This window comes from Nuphar pumila, chromosome 1, assembly GCF_984573655.1.
Source record: "Nuphar pumila chromosome 1, dmNupPumi1.hap1.1, whole genome shotgun sequence".
In the NCBI taxonomy this organism is placed as follows: Eukaryota; Viridiplantae; Streptophyta; class Magnoliopsida; order Nymphaeales; family Nymphaeaceae; genus Nuphar; species Nuphar pumila.
In genome coordinates, this window is record NC_143249.1 from 85993723 (window position 1) to 86015651 (window position 21929).

The window sequence follows — 21929 nt, forward strand, 5'->3', positions numbered from 1 at the left end:
CTCTTATTTTCTTATATATATATATATATATATATATATATATATATATATATATATATATCAAACCTTTTCAAAAACCCTGGGTGTATTATTCAAAACTTCCCCTTACTTTCAAAAACCCCAGATGTATATTTTCCTCTACCTACATTTCTTTTCTCTTTTAGAACAAATTTTCTTCAAAAACCCTGGAAAATTCCTTTAAAACTTCCTCAATCTTTCAAAAATTTCCAGGTTTGATTCTTCAAGAGTCTATCCGTAAGTCCTGCATTCTATCTAATTCTCCCCATCTCTTCCTTGCCCCAGTATTATTTCAAATGGTGTCCGATTCTCTCGATGCTGTCTTTCCTAGAGATCATGTCTTCTATCAGATTTAGGATGGATCCCCGGATCATCGGGTCATCCAGTCTCATCCCTTCTTCCCTTGGTGGTATTATTCTTGGTTCGCCACCTTCTCACGTATGTTCCCAGACCACTTGGATGACTGTGGGTTGGAGATGGCATCAGCAGTAGGCAAGCGAACCATCAATGGAAGTCTGATTCAAGCTATGGCAGAACGGTGGAATCCACGTACCTGCACATTTTGGTTTCCATGGGGAGAAATGACTCTACTAATGGACAAATTCAACGATATTAAGGGATTGCCCGAACCAGCTGGTCAGCCAGATGATCCTGTCGAGCAGCAGTTCCTGATCAACATCAAAGGGGTAGATGTTCAAGAAGCTTTGGCCAGAGCAACAGGGAGAAGATCCTGGCCTCTCACTGAAATTAATGGGAACCAGTTCATTGACCTGTTCGGACTCTATCGCAAGTACGGAGCTTACGAAGAGGTTGACACTTTGTCTCGAGCAGCAAAAGACAGAATTCAACATGCCATGATCCTATGCACAGTGGGGTTAGCTTTCTTCCAAGATGGTCAGAATTTTATAGATGTCAGAGTTGCCCAGCTCTTTCGAAGATGGGGAAGCAAGCAGACCCGTCAGCTATCAGTTTCTATGGCAGCCTTGGCTTTTCTTTACCGAGGCTTGGCTCGTTTTGCTCTTGGAGAGACTATTTTAGTAGAAAGATGCACTTATACCCTACAGTCATGGTTCCTGCGACATGTTCCATCGAAGGCCAGTTCCTTCAGATTCAGCAGTAAGAGGCCTAAGATAGTCATTCAATGTCGAGCCTTGATCGAGAAACTACATCAGGAGGAGATCATTTGGGACTTCTTCGACAGAAAAGAATCGATCCCTTGTTACACTTATGCTCGCAGCAAGCGTTACAGATTGCTTGGTCGCTTCTTCTGTGTCGATTATCCGCCAGAAAGATATCTCAGACAGTTTCCGCAGCGGCAGGTTCGCGCCAACATCCGCTTCCCGACAGGCAACATGCCAGAATTCAATCTGCAGTCGGATCAGTGGTCTGGGGCATACCATGTCACCAAATATACTTGGGATTCCTTCATTGCTCTATCTGTATTTTCTGGATCAAATGTATTTTCTGAATATCAAGAGTGTGTTACGATAATGAAGCCGTATATGATACTTCAAGTACAAGGTTTTGATGATGAGCAAGTGAAATCAATTGCATTTCAGCTAAGGCAATGAAGAAATTGAAGAATTTGATGAAGAATCTTTGAAGACTAGTGTGCAAATGTTAAATTCATTAAAAGTCTTAGATTCTTGTAAGAGCCTTACTTAGAGTGCATATTTAGGTTGCATTTTACCTAAAAAGTCTTTAGAAAAACTTTTCTAAAAGAACCCTTCATGAAAATCTTTTTAGAAAACTCTTTTCTTAAATTTTCGTGTTTATTAGTCGACCAATAGACTCACCAGTCGACTAATCCTTTCGCGCCATATTTTCTAAAAAGTCATTTTTGTCAAATTAGTCGACCGAAGGTTTTATCAATCGACTTGACAGAATGTCTGTTTTTTAGAAAATTTAGCATTAGTCGACTAATGATTTTATCAGTCGACTGGACAGAATATGTGTTTTCTGGAAATTTAGCAGCAGTCGACTAATGCTTTTATCAGTCGACCGGACAGAATGTATGTTTTTCAGAAGATTTTAGCAGCAGTCGACTGAAAGGTTTTTCAGTCTACTGATGATATTATCAGTCGACTAATTTTATCTCTAGTCGACTAAGTTTCAAAAGTTCAGATTTTTAAACGGCTTGATAAACAGATCAGTCGACCGACGATAATTGTCAGTCTACTAATAACTAACTATTAGTCGACTAACTACTGTTTCAGTCGACTAATTTTGCTGTTTTTCTTGAAACTTTAAAAAGGCGTGTCTTTTCATTTTTCAAACGTTTTGATCATTCAAATAGGACTGTTTTGACACCCTTTCATACCCTCAACATATGAAAACTTTCAACTATAAATATGAGTGCATTTTACACTAAAAAACACTTCAATTCAATCAATTTGAATCAATTACTCTTTGTTTTTCACTCATATTCATTTTCTCACTCACGTGATATTTTTCACTTTAGTTTTTCACTCAAATTCCTTTGAGAGATAGTGAATTCGTGAGTAGAGTATTTCAACAACTTCAAAAGCCAATTGCATCTCATTTGCATTCAAAAGAAGGGCTCATAGGTTGTATTGTAAGTTGTTACTTATTTTCTGTAAAAGGAAGGACTCATTGGTTTAAAGGAGTTGTTTGCTTTCAGTAAGTGTGTTACTGAAAGTGGGACCGGATTTGGTCTGTATGATCTTGTAGTTACACAAGGTTGATAGTGGAAATCTCAAGCGGGTTTTGCTTGGGGACTGGATCTAGGTCAGGAAAGACTGAACCAGGATAAATTTTGTGTTCTTTGTGTGTTTGCTTTTCAAATTGCAAAATCTGTCAATATTCCGCAGACAATTTTTAAAAGCACTATTCACCCCCCTCTAGTGTTCGTTGCCTCGATCTTACTGCACTTTCATTTGGTATCAGAGCAGGTTTGCTATTATTTTGATTTGATCATCATCTAGCATGACAACTACAACATCTTAGCACAAAGAAGGATGCTCCTCTGTTCGTTCTCCTCTCTTTGACGGAACAAACTATGGATACTGGAAAGTGAGAATGACAATATTCTTGCAATCCATGGATCTCGATATTTGGAGAGTTGTTTCAGATACATACCAAACTCCATCAACTGATTTCAGTCGATGGACCGATGAAGAAAAGAAGACTACTTCACTTAATGTCAAGGCAATGAATGCATTATATTGTGCCGTTGACAAGGTAGAGTTCAATCGCATCTCTCAATGCTCTACAGCAAATGAAATCTGACATACTCTTCTTGTGACTCACGAAGGTACGTCAAAGGTCAAGGAATCTAAAATCGCCTCTTTGGTTCATAAATTTGAATTGTTTAAAATGAAGCAAAATGAATCTATATCGGACATGGTAACAAGAATGACCGATATAACTAACACTCTGAAATCCCTTGGAAAAGAATATTCCCAAGTGGATTTAGTCAGAAAGATCCTAAGGTGTTTGACTCCTGAATAGGAGAGAAAAACCACTGCTATTGAAGAGGCAAATGATTTAAACACTCTCACTCTTGAAGATTTGGTTGGTAACCTAATGGCATATGAAGTCCAACTTCAAGACAGACAAGAAGAAGAACCCAAGAAGAAATCTCTTGATTTTAAGGTTACTTCTCACTCTGAAAATTTAGAAGAAGATGAAGATGAAGATATTGCCCTCATTACAAGGCAATTCAGAAGATTCATCAAAAAGGGAAGATTTCAAAGAAGGGTAAAGAAAGCAGATTCTTCCAATCCAAATGAAGTCAAGTGCTTTAATTGCAAAAAGGCATGACATATCAAGAAAGATTGTCCTCTTCTCAAAATCAAGCCCAAGGACCAATTCAAAAAGAAAAAGGCATTTCAAGCATGTTGGGATGATAGTGACTCCTCTTCCGATGAAGAATCAAATGAAGAAGTCGCCAACATGTGTTTTGTAGCACAAGAAGATTCGGTAAGTCAATTTGACTATGATGATTTGTTAGAAGCATTCAATGATTTATATGCTAAATTTAAGAGTCTAAGTTCTAAAAACAAAGAGTTAAAAACTGAAAATTTAACTCTTGACTCTCAAAACAAAGTGTTACTTCAAGAGATAGAAGATCTCAAGAAGGAAAACTCTTGTCAAGCATTTGAAATAAAAGAAATTGGAACAAGAACCAATCTCTTACAAAAAGAAATAACTAGTCTAAAAGAAAAATCAAATGATCTTCTTTCTATAGTGACCAAATTCACAAATGGTCAAGAGAATCTAGAAAGACTTCTTGGTTCTCAAAGATGCTCGGTTAATAAAACCGGATTGGGATATAGCTTCTTTGATACTCAAAATAGACCAAACTATGTGGTGAAAAATCAAAGACAATATTCTCAACCATTTATTCATAGAACTAAATTTTCCAGTTCTAATAGAAATGCATCTAATCATGAAACTTACAATGCTTATAAGCCTAGACATGATTATTCTAGAAATGCTAAATCTTTTTATAGAAAAAATATTTATTATCAAAGGAAACCAAAATCCAAATGGATATGGGTTCCTAAGACTAACTCTCATGGACTCGAAAATACAAAGGGGTCAAATGCTTTGTCTTCTAATTTTGTTGTAGGTACACAAAATAAGGAGCAAATGGATATTGGACAACGGTTGTTCCAAACATATGACTGGAAGGCCGGAGTTATTTTCCACCCTCCAAAATAAGGATGGAGGAACCGTCACCTTTGGTGACAATAACAAGGGAAAAGTAATAGGTATTGGTAATATTGGTAATCCAAAATTTCCCTTGATAGAAAATGTTCTTTTAGTAGATGGTTTAATGCATAATTTATTATCTATTAGTCAATTATGTGATAAAGGTTTTCATGTTTCTTTTGAAAATGATTTATGCTTAATTTCTGATTTTCAATTTAAAAAGATCATTTTTAAAGGTAAAAGAAGGAACAATGTGTATGAACTATATCTAGATGAGTTACCCACTTTTAATGAAAAATGTCTTATTGTTTCAAATGAAATTCAATGGTTATGGCACAAGAGACTTGGACATGTTAACTTTAAAATTATTTCCAAGTTATCCAAGAATGATCTTGTAAGAGGCCTACCTAGAATACCATATAAGAAAGATCACTTATGTGATGCTTGCCAAAGGGGTAAACAAATCAAGAGTTCTTTTAAAGCAAAAGATATAGTTTCAACAAAACGTCCTCTTGAACTTTTATATTTAGATCTATTTGGACCATCTAGAATTCAAAGTTTGAATGGTAGCAAGTATGCTTTTGTTATAGTAGATGACTATTCTTGGTTTACATGGGTGATTTTTTTAAAAAGCAAAAATGATGATTTTTCGGAATTTTCTAAACTTTGTAGAAGAATTACAAATGAAAAATCTACATCTATAATTAAAATTCGTAGTGATCATGGTGGTGAATTTGAAAATGAATCTTTTCTAAAGTTTTGTGATTTACATGCTATATCTCACAACTTTGCTTTTCCTAGAGCGGCTCCACAAAATGGAGTTTTTGAAAGAAAGAATAGAACTTTGCAAGAAAGTGCTAGAACCATGCTTCAAGATAAAAATTTACCAAAATACTTTTGGGCTGAAGCAATAAATACAACATGTTATGTTTTAAACCGTGTTCTTATTCGACCAATTTTACATAAAACATGTTTTGAATTGTATTATGATCGTATACCAAAGATCTCATATTTCAAAATTTTTTGTAGTAAATGCTTCTTGTTAAATACCAAAGATAATCTTGATAAGTTTGATTCAAAATCAGATGAATCAATATTTCTTGGATATTCGTCTAGAAGTAAAGCTTATCGTGTTTTTAATAAAAGAACATCTTGCATTGAAGAATCTTTACATGTTGCATTTGATGAGAATTGTGAGCAGGTTATACCTCTAAGCAAAGGAGAAGAAGTAATACTTCAAGAAGAACCTTTGAAAGAGAATACTTCTCAAGAAAATGTTCCTCTTCAACCGGTTTGGAAAGAAGTTCCCAATCATCCACATGAACAAATTATTGGAGAAATAAAGAGTGGTGTCCAAACTAGAAGGCAATTAGAAAAATATATTGCAAATGTTGCTTTCATATCTAAAATAGAACCAAAGAATATCAATGAGGCTTGTGATGATGAATTTTGGCTTTCGGCCATGTCTGAAGAACTTAACCAATTTACTGGGAATGATGTTTGGGATCTAGTTGATAGACCAAAGGATCATCCAGTAATTAGAACAAGATGGGTCTTCCAAAATAAGCTGGATGAAAATGGCGAAGTCATTCGAAACAAAGCAAGGCTAGTAGCACAAGGCTATAATCAAGAAGAAGGGATAGATTTTGATGAAATCTATGCACCAGTGGCTCGATTGGAGTCAATTCGAATGATGCTTGCTTTTGCTAGTTACATGAACTTCAAGTTATATCAAATTGATGTTAAGAGTGCATTCTTAAATGGATACATCAATGAAGAAGTTTATGTAGAGCAACCTCCAGGCTTTGAAAATGAGAAATATCCAGAAAAAGTCTACAAATTAAAAAGAGCTTTGTACGAACTTAAACAAGCACCAAGAGCGTGGTATGAAAGACTACAAAATTTTCTAGAAAAATCTAGTTTTTCCATTGGTCGGGTAGACTCCACTTTATTTATTAAAAATCTTAATTCAGATATTCTTATTGTGCAAATTTATGTTGATGACATAATATTTGGTTCTACTAATGATTCTCTTTGTAAAGAATTTGCTAAAGCTATGCAGGAAGAGTTTGAAATGAGCTTGATAGGTGAATTAAACTACTTCCTTGGACTTCAAATAAAGCAAACTGAAGAAGGAATCTTCATCAATCAGGTTAAGTATACAAAAGAACTTCTCAAGAGATTTGGGATGGACTCATCGAAATCAAGAAGAAATCCTATGAGTACAACTACTTCTCTTGATAAAGATGAAAATGGTAAAAATGTAGATACTAAGCTATACAGAGGTATGATCGGATCTCTATTATACTTAACTGCTAGTCGACCTGATATAATGTTTAGTGTTTGTATGTGTGCATGATTTCAAACTAATCCAAAGGAATCTCATTTAACTGAAGTAAAACAAATTCTTTGATATTTGAAAGATACTTCAGATTTTGGTTTGTTTTACCCAAAATCACCTTCCTTTGATTTAGTTTCATATAGTGATGCAGATTTTGCAGGAAGTAAATCTGATCACAAGAGTACTAGCGGAACTTGTCATTTCTTAGGAAATTCCTTAGTCTCTTGGTTTAGTAAAAAGCAAAATTCAATGTCACTCTCAGCAACTGAAGCAGAATATATAGCAGCTAGTTTAGCGTGTTCACAAGTACTATGGATGAAACAGACCTTAAAAGATTTTGGTTTGAATTACTCCACAACAACTATTTATTGTGATAACACTAGTGCTATAAATCTTTCGAAAAATCCTGTTCAGCACTCAAGAACTAAGCATATTGAAGTTAAACATCATTTCTTAAGAGATCATGTGTTAAAAGGAGATATTTCATTAAATTTTATTTCCACTAATGAACAATATGCCGATATCTTCACTAAACCACTTAAAAATGAAGATTTTATGAGAATTAGGAGAGAACTAGGCATTTGCTCGTTTTTGGATTTATAAAATATTGATTTTTTTTTATAAAATCTCAAAATCGCACTATATTAGGCGACTGATAAAATTCTAGTCGACTGATGCTTTTAAATTTTTTGAAAGAGTCGCACATTATTAGTCGACCGATAAAATTTTAGTCGACTAAAAAGTTTTTTTTTAAATTTCAACTAAAGGGACCCTATACCCCTTGGATTTTTTTTTACCCGATTTTTTAACACCCATTTTTTTTAAAGGGCGTCATTTTATTTTTTTTGCACCTTTTCGTTTTTCTTAAAAACGAAACCCTCTCTCTCTCTCTCTCCTCTCTCTCTTTCGAAAAACCCTCGGTGTGTCGTTCGAACCTCTCCTCGCAGGAATCCTCTGGCTGTGACAGGGAGACGCCGGAATCCTCTTGCAGTAACCGACGCATCTTCAGATCTCGCCGGAATCCTCTTGCCGTGACGGTGCATCTTCAGTCCTCGCCGAAATCCCCTTGTGGCAGCCTCCTCGCATCTGCCGTCATCCACCGCGGACTCCTCCTCGTCTATTCACTGTTTCTGTTGCATTGGTTCTCCTTCACAACGCCGGACAACATCTTCCTTCTGCCGGACGTCATTTGGAAGCCGACATCATTCTCTGCAACTAATTTTTTGGGTGAATCTGTTTTTAACCATGCCTCATTCAAAGACTGCATCTGCAAAAGGTTTAGGTTCTCCTCCTCCTACACTTTCTTCAAGACATAGATTTTCTCTCAGATTACTCTGAAATCCTCTTTTATATGATACTTTTGGATCGATTTCTGCACTACCTATTTTACCAGGCCGAAATGTACTGTTTCACCTGTTTTCTCGTTACAAAATAAGAGAATTATTTCCAGGAATTTCACATCTTTTTTATGCCTGTACAGACACCCTTCACTATCCTTTTCTGATTCACTTGTTTTATACGAATTTACATTTTGATCATGAAACTGGAGTTCTTTCCTCTCTTGTTCGTGATGTTGAAATTTAGTTTGATTCTAAACTACTTGGAGAAATCCTAGAAATTCCACCTTCAGACACTCTTTTCAACACTGTTGAACTAAATGATGAAAGAATTTTTGAACAAATTCTTCTTCTCGGTGCAGCTCATTGCCCTCCTTTCAAAAATACTAATCTTCAAACTCGTGCACGCATTGCTGGACGAATCCTTGCCCACAATGTTCTACCTAAAACTGGTTCTTTTGATTACTATTCCACAGATCTATCTACAGCTCTTTATGTATTATTTGGAAATATTTTTGTAAATTGGGCCAATGTGTATTTTACAAATTTGTGGAAACAAAAACCATTTCTTCCTTATGGATGTCTTCTAACTCGTATTTTCAGACATTTCAAAGTTCCCTTAACTAATAAAAAATATATTGAGCAAAAGGAGTTCTTTGATCAAACTATTTTTAAAAGGATGAAAATCAAATATTTGCCTCCTTTAAATGTTGATCAAACTGAAACATCTGATCCTACTAAACCATCAATTTCTGAACCCTCACCATCTTCTGCGACACCTTCATCTCAAGCAAAACGAAAGAAATTTTCTACAAGTCAAGACAATGATGAAGTTTTGCAGCGATTGGAAGCTTTGGAGCTGCATCAACGCACTTTTCGTGAAGATGTGACTCAACAACTTTCTTCGATTCAGAAAGATGTTATTGCAATCAAGGACTTGCTCAACTCACTTTTCTGATCTTTATTTTTTGTCTTTACTGAACTTTAATATTTTATGGGTTGTAATATTTTAAACTTGTATTTACATTTTGCTTATGCTATTTCTGCCCTTACTCTTTTTTATTATGACAAAGGGGGAGAAAAAGATAGCATTTTGCATGAGAAATGCGAAATTAAGAGAAATAGATAGAAATTGCATATTGCATTATGACATGGAAATTACATCATGTGAAAGCACTGAAAATTTCATTTATGAAAAAGATTTAAAAATATATGAGGTAATGATGGAAATGCAAACCAATCAATATGTGATATATGTGCTTTGAATGTACTAACTTTTAATGTTTTGCAGCATATTGATAGGGGGAGAAAAATCTCCATCTATGCATCTAAATGCTTCATCTTTGATTAAGTTTGTCATTATCAAAAAGGGGGAGATTGTTACGACAATGAAGCCGTATATGATACTTCAAGTACAAGGTTTTGATGATAAGCAAGTGAAATCAACTGCATTTCAGCTAAGGCAATGAAGAAATTGAAGAATTCGATGAAGAATCTTTGAAGACTAGTGTGCAAATGTTAAATTCATTAAAAGTCTTAGATTCTTGTAAGAACCTTACTTAGAGTGCATATTTAGGTTGCATTTTACCTAAAAAGTCTTTAGAAAAACTTTTCTAAAAGAACCCTTCATGAAAATCTTTTTAGAAAACTCTTTTCTTAAATTTTCGTGTTTATTAGTCGACCAATAGACTCACCAGTCGACTAATCCTTTCGCGCCATATTTTCTAAAAAGTCAATTTTGTCAAATTAGTCGACCGAAGGTTTTATCAATCGACTTGACAGAATGTCTGTTTTTTAGAAAATTTAGCATTAGTCGACTAATGATTTTATCAGTCGACTGGACAAAATATGTGTTTTCTGGAAATTTAGCAGCAGTCGACTAATGCTTTTATTAGTCGACCGGACAGAATGTATGTTTTTCAGAAGATTTTAGCAGCAGTCGACTGAAAGGTTTTTCAGTATACTGATGATATTATCAGTCGACTAATTTTATCTCTAGTCGACAAAGTTTCAAAAGTTCAGATTTTCAAACAGCTTGATAAACAGATCAGTCGACCGACGATAACTGTCAGTCTACTAATAACTAACTATTAGTCGACTAACTACTGTTTTAGTCGCCTAATTTTGTCGTTTTTCCTGAAACTTCAAAAAGGTGTGTCTTTTCATTTTTCAAACATTTTGATCGTTCAAAATGGACTGTTTTGACACCCTTTCATACCCTCAACATATGAAAACTTTCAACTATAAATATGAGTGCATTTTACACTCAAAAACACTTCAATTCAATCAATTTGAATCAATTACTCTTTGCTTTTCACTCATATTTATTTTCTCACTCACGTGATATTTTTCACTTCAGTTTTTCGCTCAAATTCCTTTGAGAGATAGTGAATTCGTGAGTAGAGTATTTCAACAACCTCAAAATCCAATTGCATCTCATTTGCATTCAAAAGAAGGGCTCATAGGTTGTATTGTAAGTTGTCACTTATTTTCTGTAAAAGGAAGGACTCCTTGGTTTAAAGGAGTTGTTTGCTTTCAGTAGGTGTGTTACTGAAAGTGGGACCGGATTTGGTCTGTATGATCTTGTAGTTACACAAGGTTGATAGTGAAAATCTCAAGGGGGTTTTGCTTGGGGACTGGATGTAGGTTAGGAAAGACCGAACCATGATAAATTATGTGTTCTTTGTGTGTTTGCTTTTCAAATTGCAAAATCTGTCAATATTCCGCAGATAATTTTTAAAAGTACTATTCACCCCCCCCTCTAGTGCTCGTTGCCTCGATCCTACTGCACTTTGAGAGTGGTGGAAAACTGTCTGCCCACCTTCTCTTTGTCTTTGAATATTACTATCAATAAAATTTACTTTTTTTGGGCCAAATTTTATTTTTCTATCTTGTTTTATAAATGGTCACAATTCTATTGACGACCCCATCCCGGGTAAATGGGTCATTCCTCCTACTTCTCTTCAATATCTTTATCATGGTTGACAACCTCGCCTAGGTAACAAGGCACATTTCTCTGTTATCATAAAAATGGTAACACAATTATTACAAGTCTTGTGATGACCCAATCCCGGGTAATGGGATGATCTCTTAAAAATTGTCTACCAATGCCCTTCATTCTCGCTTTTCTCAAAGAATTTTTCAAAAAAGTTTCTTCCATACTCTAACCATTCCCGTATTCTGCAGAAAAACTTTGGCATCTCAAAAATGGTTCAGACAAGAGCAGGTAAGCAGACTGTTCAACATCACAGTGACAACGAGAAAGAGGAAATGAATTCTCCCAGATCGTCCAAGAAACATGACTTAGGAGAAGAAAGTGATGTTGATCCTGCTATGTACAGAGTTTTCCAAAAGATGATGTCAAAAATGATGGCTGAGCAGGCTAAGACTGGTCCAAAGAAAGCAACTTCTAAAAGCAAAATTAAGAAGAAGCTCATGAAAAAGCCTGTCAAAATCAGTAAGCAGAAAATCCAGCGTGACATCACCTTTGAGAACTCAGAATCAGCAGAAGAAGACTCCGAAGAAGAAGAGCAGGTGATGTATATCCTGAAGCATCTGCTACAGTCTAAGAGGGCAGTTGAGGAGCCTGTATCAGTGAAACCCAAGTACAGGGCACCTGCGGAAGATCTGATCCAAGCATTAACCAAGATAGTCAAGGATCTGCAAATCCGAGACAAAGGGAAAAGATCATATGCCAGGCAGGACTTCTATCTCAGATTGGAAGGGGATAACAATCTGGAGAACCTCCCCCGGAAATTCATTAAGTTCGATGGAACCGGCGATCCTAAGGCCCATCTGGCAATGTTTTTTGCAGAATGCGCCAGGTTTAGCGAAGATAACCGTGCCCTCTTCCATTGTTTCTCCCGTAGTTTGGAGGGGATAGCTTCCAAGTGGTATGCCGAGTACATCAATCCCATTGAATTGAGGGATTTTGACAAAGTTGTCAATATGTTCGTTGAGCGCTTCCTGTTCAATACAGAAGCTCTGCCTACGCTCAACCATCTATACAACCTCAAGCAGGAACCCAATGAAAAGGCTAGAGATTTCATCCACAAATGGAGAAGTATTTGTAACAAGATGAGAAATCCCATTTCTGAGGAGCATGCCCTACAAATTATCCTCAATAACTTCTCACGGCCTTTAAAAAGCCTCATCTTTCCATACCCATCCAAATTATTTATTGAATTGACGGAACGAGCAGAATGACTCGAAATGGAACTAGAGAATGGAATGTATTAAGGCGTCACTCTGGCTAAGAGTGTCCAAGATCCAAAGAAAAAGGCACATTTCACTTACTCAGCCGATGCTCCCGGGGACAATCAGGTCAGCAGCAGCAAGAGCGGCAATAGCAGTGGCACGAAGCCTGATCAGAAGAGAGGGAGAAAAGAAAAGTTCTTTAAGAACAATGATAAGCCTCTCTCAAGCGGTCCTCAACAAAAAGGGGATCTTCAGGAAAAGCCCAAGCATATCAATTGGAGCAGGGATCGAAAATTTACTCCCCTCGACCAGCCTCTGGAAAAGGTCATAGAATACCTACTGTCCCACGGAATGGTTAAACTTTCCAAAGTTGCAGATCCGCCAGTGATCATGGGAAGATTCAAAGAACAGTATTGCAAATTCCACTGGGCGACAGGGCATGATACAAAATATTGCTTTGTCCTGAAACATTTGATCCAGAACTATATTGACAAAAGTATCCTCGTAGAAGATGAAGAGTAAGGAAAAATGGAAATTTTATCAGCTCCATTCCCAAACCATTCTGCATCAACCATTTCAGAACATTCATTTCTTCTACAAAGCCATATACATCCATGCTTTAGTGAAGACATAAGTCTCCAGCATCAGGTGATGGTTCTACACCGGGACCAGCCTACATCCCAGAAAATGAACATCTTTTCATTTTTGAACCAAATGAATGCATCAGTTGAAAGCGAAAAAACTCAAGTTTTTCCGAAGAGATTCCTTAAGAAGGAAGCCTGCGCAGAGGAAGCAGAAACCTCTAAAGCAACAGAAGAGCGGGCCAATAATCTCCAAGAGCCGATCACAGCGCTCTCCAACATTTCCATTTTTGAATTGACTTATGATTCTCCCAAGCATCAAGAAATGCTAGATGATTTATTGAGGAAGATCAAGGTGAAGCCAGGCACTACGCCAGAAGACATGGCATAAATTGTAAATCAGGAAATGACCAATGTGCCTATCAACTTTTCCGATGAGGACTTGCCAAAGCCTCATTCTTTCCATAACAATGCATTATATATCATGGTAAGGACCAGGAACATAACTGTCCCGCACGTACTTGTTGATGGAGGCAGCAACCTCAACATTTGCCCAAAGATGACAGCGAAGGCCTTAGGATTGAAAGAAGAAGAATATGTACTTGATCCTGTTACCATCTATGGCTTCGACAATCACGGGCAGACCGCCAAGGGCAAAATCTTTCTGGAAATTTTCATCAACTATTTGGTGCACACAGTTTTGTTCCATGTCGTCAATGTGCCGCCGACTTACAATCTTCTACTAGGACGAACATGGATCCACAATGCTAATGTTGTTCCATCAACCCTCCACCAGTGCATAAAATGGTCCAAGGGAGAAATGATTACCACCATTCTGGGAGAAGACCCCAAAGAGAGGCTACCACAGCCTATGATTCCCCGTCCAACATTTACAGCGGATATTCCAACCATTCGAGAAGCTGATGAAATCAACCTCAGCGAAAGTTTAGAAATGCTGAAGCTGAAAGATGTCATGAAAGAAGAAAATATGATAGCAGTGGTCTAATGGTAGGGACCTTGTTTCTTCAAGTTAGGAGGACGTATCAACTACACCTCCTTCAAAGATCATCCTTTATTTCCATAATTTTCCAAGGCAAGAAAAGGGTTTGATCTGCTGATAAAACATGGATACCAGCCATTCCGAGGCATGCAAGAAAAATGAGGACGGCATAGTGGAGCCAATCATTCCCGTTCGGCATTCAGACAGTTCAGTGTTGGGATTCGTGGGCCAGACTTTCGGAAAGAAAATAATATTTGTCAGAGGAAACAAGTGAAGATGATGCCTTAGTTTTCCTACTTTCTTCTCTTATTTTTCTAATAATCTTGTAGGGACGACACAGTCCCATCTTTTTGTCAAGACTTGTAAATATCTCATTTCCAATCAATGAAAGATCAATCTTCTCTTCATATTTGGGTGTCTATCATCCTTTCTTATATTTTGTCTGTACCATTTGTTCTTTGCTTTGTACCAAAAGCTTGTTGTTGGCTTCTACTTTTCCTTAAAAACCTTTCTTGACGTTTTCAGGATCATAACTCCTGAATCAATGAAAAAATTCATTATCAATCTCAAATATTTAAAATTGGCAAAGATTCCTAAGATGAAAGACAGAGTAGAGGTCAGCCAGGCAGCAGAGCAGACCGAAGAGCTAGCAGAATTTGATTCAACTATTCAAGAATTGCCAGAATTTGCTCACATTCAGAAGCAGGATGAACCCTCGTCTTTGGTTTAAGATCCAACTGAAGACATCAACATTGGTTCAGAAGATGATCCGAAAATTCTCAAAATCAGTTCGGGTCTAAAAGCAGAAGAGAAAGCAAGACTCGTCCAATTCCTTAAACAACATCAAGAAGTATTTGCTTGGACTTATGAAGATATGCCAGGATTAGATCCCAAGCTGGTTGAGCATCGACTCAAATTGAAACTAGATTCTAGACCAATCAAGCAGAAAGTGAGGAAGTTAGATCCTTGAATTAAGCAGCAAGTTAAGGAAGGACTAGAAGATTTGTTAAAAGCAGGCTTCATCCGAGCCATTGATTATCCAGATTGGTTGGCAAATATCGTGGCAGTTCCTAAAAAGAACAGAAAAGTTTGGATCTGCATTGATTTCAGGGATCTCAACAAAGCTACCCCGAAAGATGATTATCCACTTCCCAACATTGATCTGTTGATCGATAGCACAACAAGTCATGTCATGTTTTCTTTCATGGATGGATATTCAGGATATAATCAGATCAAGTTGGCCGTTCGTGATCAGTCAAAGACTTCCTTTACTACACCATGGGGAACCTTTTGCTACACTGTAATGCCATTTGGGCTCAAAAATGTCGGGGCAACCTATCAAAGGGCAATGGCCATTATTTTCCATGATCAAATGCATAAGAATATGGATGCATATGTAGATGACATTCTGGTCAAGTATAAAGAAGAAGAGGATCACCTCGATGCTCTTGGTCAAGTTTTTCAAAGACTCATTCTCTACAAGTTGAGACTTAATCCTAAGAAATGCATTTTTGGAGTAGAGTCCGGCAAATTGCTCGGCTTCATAATCAGCAAAAAGGGAATAGAGGTGGATCCAGCTAATGAAAAAGCCATTATTGACATGCCACCTCCAACTAATCTCAGAGAACTGCGAAGTCTTCAAGGGCGCATTCAGTCTATTCGCAGATTCATCTCTAATTTGGCTATGAGATGTGAACCTTTCAATCATTTGCTAAGAAAAGGAGTAAAATTTAAATGGGGATCGGAATGCCAGCTCTTGTTTGAGCGCATTGAACAATATCTTAATCCACCAATTTTGAAGCCTCCAAAATTGGGGAAGCCTCTCTTATTATACATCTCCATCAATCAGAATGCCTGTGGTGGATTCCTCGCACAGTACGAAGAAGGCAGCCTGATAGAGCACGCTATCTACTATGTGAGCAAAACTTTTATTGATTATGAGAAGAAGTATTTTCAGATGGAGAAAACTTGTCTAGCTCTGGTTTGGATGTGCCAGAAATTAAGACATTACTTGTTGGCATCTGAAATCAAATTCCTATCAAAGCTTAATCCTATTAGATACATTCTTGAACAACCATTTCTCACCGGACGAATTGCGAAGTGGCAGGTCCTTCTAATGCAATATGACTTAGAGTATGTTTCTCAAAAGTCAATTAAAGGCCAAGCGATCGCAGATCAGTTGGCAGATTTTCCTTTGACAGAAGAAATTAAAGCAGATGATGATTTTCCTGATGAGCACATCTGCAATATCCAACAGTCTCCAGTTTGGAACTTGTTCTTCGATGGCTCTAAAAATATGTCTGGCATAGGGATTGGAGTCTTATTAATCACTCCAGAAAAAGAAATGATCCCTTATTCTCTCAAACTTGGTTTCCAATGCACTCACAATATGGCCGAGTATGAAGCTCTAATATAAGGCCTCAAAATTCTGCAAAGTTTCAATGTCAAGAGAGTGCATGCCTTTGGCGACTCACTACTTGTTGTCAGTCAAGTTAACACTGAATGGCAGGTAAAAGATTCAAAATTGATCCCGTATCAGAAGATCGTCTTAGCCCTTGTGGACAACTTCGAAGAATTTCAGCTCAATCATATCAGAAGAGAGCATAATCAGATAGCCGATGGCTTAGCCAGCCTGGGCTCCATTTTATCATTCAAAGGCACTGAATCATGTCGTTCTTTCGAAGTTGGTAGACTTGATCAACCTGCTTTCATTTCAACCATGCAAGTAAACCAGGTCAATTAGAAGGAGAAGCCTTGGTATCAAAATATCAAAAATTTCATTGAGACTGGTGAATTTCCACCAGAAATGCCAAAAAGGGAGCAACGTGCAATTCAGCGTATGTCTACCCATTATTTCATTCTTGCCAACGTCCTCTACCGCCGTGGGTTCAGTTCTGAGTATGCAAGATGCTTAGATTAAGAAGAAGCTATGGAAGTTATCCAAGAGGCACATGAAGGGATTTGTGGTGGCCATGTTGGCTATCAAACTCTCGTCAAGCAGATCGTCCGAGCAGGGTACTACTGGAATACCATGCAGCAGGACTGCCATCGATTTGTGAAGAAGTGCATTAAGTTCCAAATGCACGCACCTTTCATTCACGCACCGATCACATATCTACAATCAGTTGTTTCTCCTTGGCCATTTTCTATGTGGGCTTTCGACGTTGTAGGCCCGATTACTCCTTCTGCTTCCAATGGCCACAAGTACTTTCTGGCTGCTACAGAGTATTTCACCAAATGGGTTGAAGCTGTTACTCTACGCACAGTAGAAAGCCACCATGTGGTTTCTTTCATTCACAAGAACATTCTTTGCTGCTTCGGCATTCCGCATGACATTGTTTCAGACAATGGAAGCCATTTAAAAAATGAGAGGATGAAAACCTTCTATTCTAAATTCAAAATTTGTCACCATTTCTCAGCTCCCTACTATCCTCAAGGGAATGGCCAAGCAGAAGCCACCAATAAGATTCTGATTCGTATTTTGGAAATGACTGTGAAAATAGGTCGAGATTGGCATGAGAAAATTCATGATGCATTTTGGGCGTACCGAACCACCATTCGGACTCCAACCAATGCCACTCCTTCCGAACTTGTTTACGGAACTGAAGTGGTGTTACCTCTCCATGTCCAGAAGCCCGCTCTCAAATTGGCTTCCCTTATAGAATTGTCACTTGATCAATATCAGCAGCAGAGATTGGTGCAACTGGATCTACTAGATGAAAAAAGGCTCAAGGCAGCAGAGCATGCTCAAGCTTATCGACAGAGGATAACTCGACACTATGCCAAGTCCGTCATTGAGAGAAAATTCTGAGTTAACGATTTGGTGCTCAGATCGACGGCTCATGTCAAGCATCAACCACAGGGCAAGTGGTCACCCAATTGGGAAGGCCCTTATGTGGTTAATGAAGCACTTCCTCGTAATTCTTATCGTCTGATCAACGCAGATGGGGTGAAAATGTCAGATCCCGTCAATGCTCTGCATTTGAAGAAGTTTTATACCTGAAATGTTCATTCTAAAGCCTTTTGTACTCTTTAAAGAGCCATTTCAATAAAAATCTTCTATCAATTCTTACGTTCTTCTCCATGATACTGGGGCATTTTTTTTTTATCTATAATTGTCTTCCTTCGTCATATGCAGGCAGGATTAGACAAAAGCTCTTTTCCTCAAATTTTATTAATTCTTAATTGATCTTGTGATCTTTATTAATTTCATTTCATTTGGTTCATTTTTCTTAATTTAATCAAATTTTCATCAAATTACTGTCAACGTCTGTCAAGTTTTAAACAATTTTCATCAATCTTATCTTTTATCTACCTTTATCTTTAAAAAGTACCCTTTCAGGATAAGGGATAAACCTGATGCCTCATTTCAATGAGGTATTCTTTTTGTTATTTCCCCGTTCATGATAGGGGATAAATCCTGAAAGCCGACCACATGCAATTAAACTATGACGGTCCATTAATTCTCACCAAGAATCTTTACCTTCTAAATTCATTTTGAAAGTCTGGCTCATCTTCAAAACCCAGTCCTCGCACTGGTTATTTCTCAAACTTTTCAATCATATATTGAGCTCATTTGGAAAATCCCGTTCTCGCACCAGTAACTTTCTAAATTCAGTCTTCTGATCAAAGTCCTTCCTTCTATAAAATTCAAGTTTTGACTTGAACTTCCCAAAATTTGATGTATTTCCAAAAGATCCAACACTCGTTGGTCATGTATTTCCAAAGAATCCAGCAACTCACTGGTCATGTATTTCCAAAGGATCCAGCAACTCGTTGGTCATGTATTTCTAAAGGATCCAGCATCTCGCTGGTCATGTATTTCCAAAAGATCCAACACTCGTTGGTCATGTATTTCCAAAGGATCCAGCATCTCGCTGGTCATGTATTTCCAAAAGATCCAACACTTATTGGTCATGTATTTCCAAAGGATCCAACAGCTCGCTGGTCATATATTTCCAAAGGATCCAGCAACTCGCTGGTCATGTATTTCCAAAGGATCCAGCAGCTCGCTGGTCATATATTTCCAAAGGATCCAGCAAATCGCTGGTCATGTATTTCCAAAAGATCCAACACTCGTTGGTCATGTATTTCCAAAGGATCCAGCAACTCGCTGGTCATGTATTTCCAAAAGATCCAACACTCGTTGGTCATGTATTTCCAAAAGATCCAACACTCATTGGTCATGTATTTCAAAAAGATCCAGCTCCCGCTGGTCATGTATTCCAAAAGGACCCAGCTCTCGCTGGTCATATATTTCAAAAGTCCCAACTCATGCTAGTTGAGCTCCCAAATCAATCTGTTCCACAAATCAAACCTTCAGGGTGCAATTTCTCAATTCTATCATTTCCAAACCTTCTGATCTCTCATCTCTCAATTTCATTAGTTCCCCAACCTCTGGGTGCAATGCCTTCAAAATTTCATCATTTTCTCAACCCTCGGGTTATAATCTCTCAATTTCGATCATTCTCAAAACCTTTTTATATCAAAAAAAAAAAATCCAGTTTTCATAACTGGTCGGGATTTTCAAAATCCAGTTTTCATAACTGGTCGGGATTTGAAATTGTTATCATCGCAAATTTTTTATACTTTTTGCGAGTCAAACTGACCTTTGAAATAGTTTTTGAAAATAACTCGCCTCCGTTTTAAAATGCAGGAAAATTTCGTAGAATGGGACTCGCCTGTCGGTACGAGGTTCGACCGTTCCTGCCACCTTTAACAGGGGTAATCGAACCAAGGATCAATCTACTGCTCTGCTCTATTCAACTTGTCTAAATCATATTCTAATTTCTAAATGCACATAGAATCAGGCATGTGCTATGAATTTTCTGAAAATGCATATTTGAAAACATGATGTTTACTTCAAAGATTGGAAAATATTTGGGAAATAAACTCTTTGAAAATCATGAATCATGATTGAGATACTGTATTTGAGAATATGAAAATCGATTTCTGAAGAAATATAAGGATTTTGTGAAAATCGATTCTGAGAAATGTGAAATAACTTTGAAAAACTTGATTTCTTTGAATTCAAACTTTGAAATTGAAAATATAACTTAGAAAATCAAATTTAGAACTTGGGAAATACTTGAAATATCATTGGCAAATCCATATTTTGAGAAAATCGATTTTTGAATAAGACTTAGGAAAATTTGAGAAAATGAACTTCTTTGAATTGAAATTTGAATTGGAATTGGCAAATGCATGAAATGAATGAATATGGATTTGAGGAATTGAGAAATACTTTTTGTATTTTTGAGAAATGCAGTGCATTTTGAAGTTAGCCTAATAGTGTAGGCTGAATGTGGCTAATGTGAAGATCATAAATCTAGATATCCTTCATATTCTGACTATGGCCATAAATACGAATTCCACCAAGTTTATAAACTTCATAAAAGCTAGTGTATGTGCCATTCGTGTAGACCATAGTGAGTTTGAATATGCATGAATCATCATCCATCACACATTAACATTATTTAAAAAAATAAGCTATATGCAATGCTGCCTAAGCTAAGCAGGAAATGTAAATTCTTATTCCAAAGTTTAATTTTATTTACATCACTATTGAAATTTAAATACATGAAAAATAAAGTCTTCAATGTACCTTCAAAACTAGAAAACTTTGTTAGTGATGATATGTTGGCTTTTCTAGGTTTATCCAGTAATATCTAGAAATTACTGGATTTTGCTAGATATAAGCCTTTTTGCCATGATTCCCTTAAATCAAAATTAATAAAATATGAAATAAAATTGAATAAATAAGGAAGATAAGATATAAAATTTCGAAATTGGGGTCAAAATGACCAAAATACCCCCAATAACAAGACTATGGCCTTGAAATTAGGGTTTTTAGAAAGATATTTGGTAGAATGCCAGTTTTGAAGTTCAAATGAAAATAAATCAAACTAAATATGCTATGACATGATTAAAAATATGAAAATTAGGGTTTAGAATTTCGAAATTTAGGTCAAATGACCAAATTGCCCCCGATAGCAAGACTATGGCCTTGAAATCAGGGTTTTCTGAAATAGATTTTGGTAAAAACTTAGGTTTTATGCACTAAATGAAATCAAATGAACATCAAATTTAACCTAAAGTATCCTAATATGATTATGAATATGATTAAGCCCTAAAAATATATGCTTATACACAAAAATTCAAGAATATCACAAATTTTGGGATTTTTGCAGTGTTTTGGAATTCTTCGGGTGCCCTGTTTTGCAATTCAAGCCATTCAAGCATCAAACGGATTCTAAAAATCCTCAAAATTGGTACCTGCACTTGTTATAACCCTAATATCAAATTAGAATTATAAAAATATTTTTTTAGCATTAAATTAATCCAAAAATAGCATCAAATCCTAAAAATATGCTATTTTTGACCTAGTTCACCAACCAGTCTCAGTCCAAGACCCGAACCAGGAGTCAAACCTCCATGGAAATCTATGAAATTTTACAGAGAACAAATAGACAAGAAAATAGAACTTTTCCTTTTTACAGATCTGAAAAAGCCTTTAAAACCAGGGAGATCCCCATCCGACAATCCGGACTTGAATATATTGATTTTAACTTTGGTCCTAACTGATACTTTTAATTAAAAATTCCGGGATAAATAGAAACACTCATTCACAATATCTGAGATTTTAACAATGAATACTTGACAGAAAAATAAGAATACTCACTTTTTACAGATCATGAATCGGATCTGTGGTTTGGGATTTATAAACAACACAAGTCTGATTAGGGTTTTGGTAAACCCTAACGAGTTTTAAATTAAAA